The sequence below is a fragment of the Neopelma chrysocephalum genome, unplaced genomic scaffold, assembly GCF_003984885.1.
Source record: "Neopelma chrysocephalum unplaced genomic scaffold, ASM398488v2 Primary Assembly neopelma1_22b, whole genome shotgun sequence".
NCBI lineage: Eukaryota > Metazoa > Chordata > Aves > Passeriformes > Pipridae > Neopelma > Neopelma chrysocephalum.
In genome coordinates, this window is record NW_020897690.1 from 1,094,353 (window position 1) to 1,102,814 (window position 8,462).

At 40.9% G+C, this 8,462-nt stretch overlaps 1 long non-coding RNA gene across 2 annotated transcripts; it reads left to right on the forward strand.

Moving 5' to 3' along the window:
- The first annotated feature begins 2,014 nt into the window (after nucleotides 1-2,014).
- On the forward strand, nucleotides 2,015-7,840 carry LOC113964823. 2 transcript variants are annotated; one of them, XR_003533303.1, is made up of 3 exons: nucleotides 2,015-2,118; nucleotides 6,740-6,856; nucleotides 7,687-7,840. It is a non-coding gene; the product is annotated as an uncharacterized LOC113964823 (long non-coding RNA). The 2 variants fall into 2 exon arrangements; XR_003533302.1 differs by having other exon boundaries at nucleotides 2,079-2,113.
- The last annotated feature ends 622 nt before the right edge of the window (nucleotides 7,841-8,462 follow it).

Below are 8,462 nucleotides of genomic sequence, written 5' to 3' on the forward strand. Positions count from 1 at the left end.
GAGACTAAGTAGGTAGCACTATATGAAGGTAACCAGATGAGGACCCCTCAACCTCTTCCAAAGGCAAAACGAACAAAACAAATCAAAAAACAACCACTGTTCAGCAACAAATTCTGAAGTATAAATTTCAAATTTTCCAAACTACAAGTACAGACTATTGCCCAACTATGACTAAAATTAATTGCTACTGGAAAAATAAAGATGGTATGAGGTTTTGATAGTGATGACAGTGTTGCTCAAAAAGAGCAAAAATATATATTTAAGTATAGTGCATAAATGCTCAACATATGATACCAACAGAGTCCCAAAGTGTTTTATGCTGGGACCTATGGCATTCAACACAAATCTATAAAAAAAAAGATAACTAGTGACAAGGTTTTCCTTGATACAAATGCTGAATTCAGGACGAAGAAAACAAAGGTTACTATAAAGAGTACACAAATGCATGCAGCATAGGGAATAAGCAAGAAGAATTAAAAATCTATGTGCAGTCTCATTGAAATTCAGAGATGGTGTCATAGCTCACATGCCTGGAATGTTGTCATGGATGGCTACATGCTCAGGATTGGTCAGAGAGGTGAGGTGGTGGATTCGCTCTTTATGTGAGAGAGCAACTGGAATGTACCAAGGTCTACCCAAGGACAGACAAACGACTTGAGAACCCATGGGTAAAAGTTAAGGGACAGGCTAATATGGGTGACACTGCTGTGGGTGTTTACTACAGGCCACCTGATCAGGAGGAGGAAGTTGACGAGGCTTTCTATGGGCAGCAGGAAATAGCCTCGTGGTCACAGGCCCTTGTTCTCCTTGGGGACTTCAATCATCCTGATATTTGTTGGAGGGACAACATGGCTCAGCACATACAGTCCTGGAAGTTCCTGCAGATCACTGAAGACAACTTTTTGATGCAAGTGATGGAGGAGCCAATGAGAAAAGTTGTGTTGCTAGGCATTTTACTAACAAACCAGGAGGAACTTGTTGAAGACATGAAGGCGGGGAGCAGCCTGGTTGTAGTGATCACGAGATGGTGGAACTCAGAATCCTGCATGGGGGAAACAAAACAGTAGGCAGGACTAGAACCCTAGACTTCTGGAGAGCTAATTTCAGCCTCTTCAAAGACCTACTTAGAGGAATCCCATGAGTTAGGGCTTTAGAAGAGAAGCAAGTCCAAGAGAGCTGGTCAATATTCAAGCATCACTTCCTCCAAACTCAAGATCAGTCTATTCCCATGATAAAAAAATCTGGCAGAGGGAGCAGGAGACCTGCATGAATGAGCAGGGAACTTCTAGTAAATCTCAAAGAAAGAAATTTATGTGATGTGGAAAAAGGGACAGGCCACATGGGAGGGTTACAGGAACATCGTCAGAGGATGCAGGGATGTGAAGAGGAAGGCTAAGACCCACTTGGAATTGAGTCTGGCAAGGACAACAAGAAGGGCTTCTATAAATATATTAAAAACAAAAGGAAGATTAGGGAAAATGTGGGCTGCTGATGAATCAGATGGGTATTGTGGTAACAGAAAACACAGAAAAGGTGGAATTACTGCATGCCTTCTTTGCCTCAGTCTTTACTTCTGAGGTCAGCTCTCAGGAATTCTAGACTTTGGAGGTAACAGAGGAAGGCTGGAGAAGGAAAGGCTTCCCCTTGGTCATAGAGGATTTGGTTAGAGATTGGCTCAGCAGACTTAACATCCATGGGCCCTGATGGGTTGCACCCACAGGTGTTGAGGGAGTTGGCAGGTGTTGCTGCTAAGCTACTTTCCATCATTTTTGAAAAATCATGGATAACAGGAGAGATGCCCAGTGACTGGAGGAAGGCCAGTGTTACTCCCATCTTCACACAGGGCGCGAGGGAGGACCTGGAGCACTACTCTCCAGTCAGCCTCACCTCCATCCCTGGAAAGGTGATAGAATAAATCATTCTGGAGCATACTGAGCATGTAGAAGAAAACAAGGTCATCAGGAGTGGTCAGCATGGATTCACCAAGGGGAAGTCAGACTTGACCAAACTTATAACCTTCTATGATGTCATGGCAGGATGGGTCGATGTCGGGAGAGTAGTGGATGTTGTCTACCTTAACTTCAGTGAGGTTTTTGGCATAACATCCTCATAGGTAAGGTCAGGAAATGTGGGTTAGATGAACAGGCAGTGATGTAGATCAAGAACTGGCTGAATGGCAGAGCTCAGAGGGATCAGAGGAGTAAATCCAGTTGGAGGCCCATAGTCAGTGGTATTCTCCAGGGATCAGTACTGGGTCTGGCCTTATTCAACTTGTTTATCAAACACCTGGATGAAGGGATAGGATGTACCCTCAGCAAGTTTGATGATGATATGAAACTGAGGGTAGTGGCTGCTACACTTGAAGGTTGTGCTGTCATTCAGTGGGACCTTGATGGGCTGGAAAGTTGGACAGAGAGAAACCTGAAGAAACCTAATGAGGTTTAACAAGGGCAACTGTTGAGTACTGCAACTGGGGAGGAATAACCCCAGGTACCAGTACAGGTTAAGGTCTGACCTACTAGAGAGCAGCTCTGCAGAGAAAGACCTGGGTCTCTTGGCAGGTGACAAGTTGACCATGAGCTGCCAGTGTGCCCTTGCCAGCAGGAATGCCAATGGTATCCTGAGGTGCAGTGGGAATACTGTGGCCAACGAGTCAAGGGAGGTGATATTTCCCTTCTACTCAGCTCTAGAAAGTCCACATCTGGAGTCCAGTCCTGGGCTCCTCAGTACAAAAAACATGAGGAGTTACTGGAGAGGGTCCTGCGGAGGGTCTCAAAGAGAATTAGAGATCTGGAGTATCTCTCTTATGAAAAGAGACTGTGGGAGCTGGGCCCGTTTAGTCCAGAGAGGAGAAGACTGAGAGAGGATCTTATCAATACATATAAATATTTAAAATGCGGGTGTTAAGAGGATGGTGCCAGCCTCTTTCAGTCATGACCACTGACAGGACAAAGAGTAGTGGCCATAAACTAAAACACAAGAGGTTGCACCTCAACATGAGGAAGAACTTCATTACACTGAGGGTGGCAGAGCACTGAAACAGGCTGCCCAGGGAGGTTGTGGAGTCTCCCTCTCTGGAGCCATTCAAAACCCATGCAGATGAGTTCCTGTGTAACCTGCTCTAGGTGACCCTGCCTTTGATACCCGGCAAGTGATGATCTCAGAGGTCCCAACCAACTCTAACAATTCTGCGATTCTGTCATCTGTGACACCAAGGCTCTAAAGATAGAATAAACTATCTAAACTGAAATCCAAAGTCAAGGATACACTTACAACACAAAAACACATCTGGGAGACTGGTGATTGGCTGCCAAGAACCTTTTGAATATTCAGTCAGCAAAATATCTGTAATTTAAATATCTTGTTAGAGTTAATAACAGTTGTCAAAAAGGCACATTAACATGCCTAGGGTATTAATTCCCAACTTCCTTAACTGCATCTTTGGGACTAAGGCAAGGTTCAACATGTGCCGTATGGTCCCAGGTGAATATATTTCCATGTTTTATGCAACGATAGCTCAAACTAGCTGAGATATTTTAAAAACATTATTAAATTAAAAAACATACTTTAAATATAGAGAAATGGAAATTTTGTAAGTCATGTTCATTCACACAACAATCTGCAAATGTACCAAATCATAACCTTTAATCAAGCTCAGTCAACAAGCTTCCATTTGTCTGAAGTTTCCTCTAAGTTTCCATAAGATCTTCATAAGAGAAGTTGATGAAATATGGGCTGGATGAGAAAGCATCCAGCTTTCAATCCAAGGTGGACTGAAAATGGTCTGAATGATCAAGCTTAGAGGGTTGTGATCAGAGATATGAAGTCTTACTGGGAGCCAGTAGCTAGCAGTGTACCCCAGAAGTCAATATCGGGTCCACACCTTCAATAATGATTAGAGTGATTGAGCAGAGGGCACCTCAGCAAGTCTGCAGATGGTATAAAACTGAGAGAAGTGGTTGATATAGCAGAGGATCTTGCTGGCAACCAGAGAGTCCTTGACTTGCTCAAGAAATGATATGACAGGAACCTCGTGTAATTCCACAAGAGGAAGCGCAAAGTCCTGCAACTGGGGAGGAAGAGCACCAGGCACCAGTACATGCTGGGATGCACCAAGATGGAAAGCAACTTTGCAGGAAAGGACCTGGCTGGACACCAAGCTGAATACGAGCCAGCAATGCACCCTTGAGGCAAAAAAAATCTAATATAATCTAGGCCTTTATTAGATAAAGCACTGTCAGCAACTCAAGAGAGGTGATCCTTCCCCTCTATTCAGCATTGGTGAGGTCTCATCTGGAGTGGTGTGTCTGGTTCTGGGCTCCCCAGAACACAAGAGACACGGACATTCTGAAGAGAGTCCAACTAGGATGATGAAGGGATGGGAGCACCTCTTTCATTGGAGGAAAGGCTCCAAGAGCTGGAACTGTTCTGCGTGGAGAAGAGAAGGTTCAGGGGGAATCTAACCAGTGTTGGCAAATTCCTGAATGGAGGAAATACAGAAGACGGAACCAGCTCTTTTCAATGGTGCCCAGTGAGAGGACAACAGGCAGTAGGCAGACACTGACACACAGGACATTTCCTCTGAACATCAGAAAAAGTTTTTTAATGTGAAGGCGACTGAACACTGGCACAGGTTGCCCAGAGTGGTTGTGTACTTTCCACCCTTGAAGATATTCACAAGCTACCTGGACATGGTCTTGGGCAATCATGTCTAGGCCTCCCTGCTTGAGCAGGGAGATTGGACAAGGTGATTTCCAGAGGTTCCTTCGAACCTCAAACATTTTGTGATTCTGTGACTGAAGTTTTGTCGTCTCCCTCATTTTTCAAAAGCACACACAAGGTGGTGTATGTGTGACTATGAAAGATATCTCTCTTTCCTATGTTGCCTTTAATTTCTAAATTTTTGGAAGATGGCTTAAAGAACAGATTTGTCTTTTTGCACAGTAGCCTGAAAGAACAACACGATCTTAGAACAAATAATATGTTCACATTGATCCATGTTGTAGCTCATGAAAACTGAAATAGCTCTACTGAAGTTCATTCATATCAGTGGAAGCATCTGTCCTTTTAATGCACTTAATTTTGTTTAAGGTTAAATAAATAAAATTAAAAAAAATCACTCAGAATGAAATTGCATGGTTGTTCTTGTATTCAACTTTATAACCACACAGCATGTGATAGGCATCAATCACTTAAGGAAGACAACATAATGGGTCATAAGGGTGTCAGAGCAAGGTTCAACAGAAGAGAATCACAGAATCACAGAATATGGAAGGGACCCACAAGGATCATTGATTCCAACTCCTTGTCCTGCACAAGACCATCACCAAGAGTCACACCATGTGTCTGAGAGTATCATCGAGACGCTTCCTGAACTCTGTCAAGCTTGGTGCTGTGTCCACTTCTCTGGGCAGCCTGTTCCAGCAACCAACCACCCTCTGGGTGAAGAACCTTTTTCTGATATCCAACCTAAACCTACCTGACACAACTTCAGGCCATTCCCTCGGATCCTGTCACTGGTCACCAAAGAGAAGAGATCAGTGCCTGTCCCTCCTCTTTCCCTCGGGAGGAAGTTGTAGACTGCAATGAGGTCTGCCCTCAAGTCTCCTCTTTTCCAGGCTGAACAGACCAAGTGACCTCAGCCTCTCCTCATATGGCTTCTGCTCCAGGCCTTTCACCATCTTCATTGCCCTTCTTTGGACACTCTCTAACACCTTAATAACCTTCTTAAATTGTGGTGCCCAAAACTGCACACACTATTCAAGATGAGGCCACTCCAGTGCAGAGCAGAGCCGGACAATCCCCTCCCTCAACTGGCTGGTGATGCTTTGCCTGATGCCCCCCAGGACACAGTTGGCCCTCCTGGCTGCCAGGGCACTGCTGACTCATATCCAACTTGTCATCGACCAGGACCCCCTGGTCCCTTTCCATGACACTGCTTTCCAGCATCTCTCATTCCCCAGTCTGTACTTTCATCCAGGGTTACCCCATCCCAGGTGCAGAATCTGGCACTTCCCCTTGTTGAAGCCTGTGATACAAAAACTAAGTATTAGCAAGAAAGAAAAGTCTTGTAGTTTGCAGAACTTCAATTATATACAGCTTAGTGATGAAAAAGAATTTCAAATTTTATACTTAGGTTTTTGCATGGATTTTTTTACTTGCAATTATCATTAAAAACATAAAAATAAGAAAAAAAGAAGGATCAGAATTTCAAGTACTGATAGTAAAAGGGTTATCTTAAAATGGTTGGATAGTATTGTATTCTAGAGTAGTTTATTCAAATAAGCACGTAAAAGGCATAGAATTTAGTCTGAAAACAAACTATAAAGAGGAAGTTTTCAATTAAAACAAATAAAAACAAGCATAAAACTGAAAAGAATTGGGCTCTCCCCCAGATCAAAGGTAGTACAAATCTCACCCTCCTACTTTTTGGTGAGGTGTTTAAGGCATTTTTACCTTTGCCATAGAATCATAGCACCATAGAATGGTTTGGGTTGGAAGTGACCTTAAAGATCATTTACTTCCAACCCCTCTGCCATGGGCAGGGACACATTCCACTATACCAGGCTAGTCAAGTATCTCTTAATCTCTGTCTTAAATAACTGCAAGATGGTACATATGTACTTACAATGACATTATCCATTAGTTTAAATATCTCCTCTTCCTCCTGCAATTTATCTTTCATATGCATTTATAAAGAGCAATCATAGTTGTTTTCTACTTTTATTCTGTCATACAGAGCAAGCCAAACTTTTCTCATCTGTTGCCTTTTTATTGATGGAGTATCCTAATAGCATTGAGCATCCTAATAGCACTTTCTGACCTTATTTTACTTTACCATCTTGGAAAGAAACAGGTGAGAGTACACATAATATTGCAATTTAAATTTTATCTGTGACTATTATAGATTATGAGTATTTTCCTCTCTCAGTGGAACACCTTTTCTTGCTTATCTAAGAACAATCAATTATATTGTCAAAGAAGTATAGCACATTAGTCAAGTAAAATTATTTTGCAATAAGCCATATTACATTTTATTTCAACCTGCATTAACTTCATAATTTTAATTATTCCCCTGCCTAATTTTTTTTCCTAATAAGTCTGTATCTGTCCTACTCTCTGGATATTTGTTATACTTCAGTCTGACACTATTACTCCTGATTCGGTAATTTACAAAAAGTGGAAGCCACTTTTTCATGCAGTGACTTCATGCAGAATTATGGAATAAATAGTTTAGTCCTTGTATTTTTCATGGATTCAAAGCTATGCTGAAATGTTACTCCTATTAGCCTAATTGAATAACCCTCTTAGTTAGCTCTCTATTCCTACTGATTTTTTCTTTGCTGTATTTATGGAAGTTTTACCTTCCAGTCTACTCTTATAGCACAGCAACTGTTTCTCAACTTTCTTTATACAATTCAAGAACCTTCTCCTGTCTCTTTCAATATCTACTAGATATAAGTCAGCACGCCTTGGAGTAGATCTCATTTTATCCCAAATCCATCTCTTAATTGTAAATGGATTTTCTAAATTAGAAGTGCCTTTAAGAATAGAATTTGAACCATTAGTCTTCTTGGTCAGATGACTAAAACAAAGTCTAGAAAGAAGTCTGAAATGCCACTAGATATTAATTGGAATGCTTATAATGGATTCATAGTAATCCATATGACGACATTCTGTTTGCAGGACGGATCTAGGAAGCTCAGACTACATGCAGTAAAATCCACAGGATTGGAATTACATTAATTTTGCATTCAGCTCAGTAAATGAAAATGTATTTATGCAGCCTGAAACTAAAGCCCAGGATTTATTTTAGAATTTAAATAAAGCTCAATTTTGACAGCCATTAATTAAAAAGGAAGAAATTTTTGTTTATCTGAGGTACTTTAAAGGAAAGCAAGCAAATCAAGCCAGAACAAATAGATTTATATGTGAGCACAAACACTCAATTATGGAATCGCTCTAGCCTTCATTTAATTTGGTCAAGGTTCTCTTTTGCCTTGAGCAGCAAAGTAGTCTGCTGGCAGCTAATGAGGTGAAAACAAACAGAGATAATTAGAAATAGCATAATTAACATATTTGCCACTATAAATACTGATTTGCTAGAAATTATGTTTTTGATAAATTTCCAAATTTAGAAGTGGAAAAGAAGAGAATATTTTTAAGGAAAATATGTCTGATTCCATAAAGTATCATTTAATCTTTAATTTTCATTTGTTACTTTTGAAATGTTGAATTTTATGCTACGCGTTAATATCAATCCACACTGTTTTACATAATGTCATTACATACTAATTTTAAATAATTCAGCAATTAACATTATGCTTTCCAGGATATTTTAACCTTCTCTTCATTGGGAGAAATACAATCAAAATAGTCAAACTATACTATAAACCTCCCATACAGTCCCCTCAGTTTACATGGCACAGTAAATTTCCTACTATACTGAGAAATAACTGTAA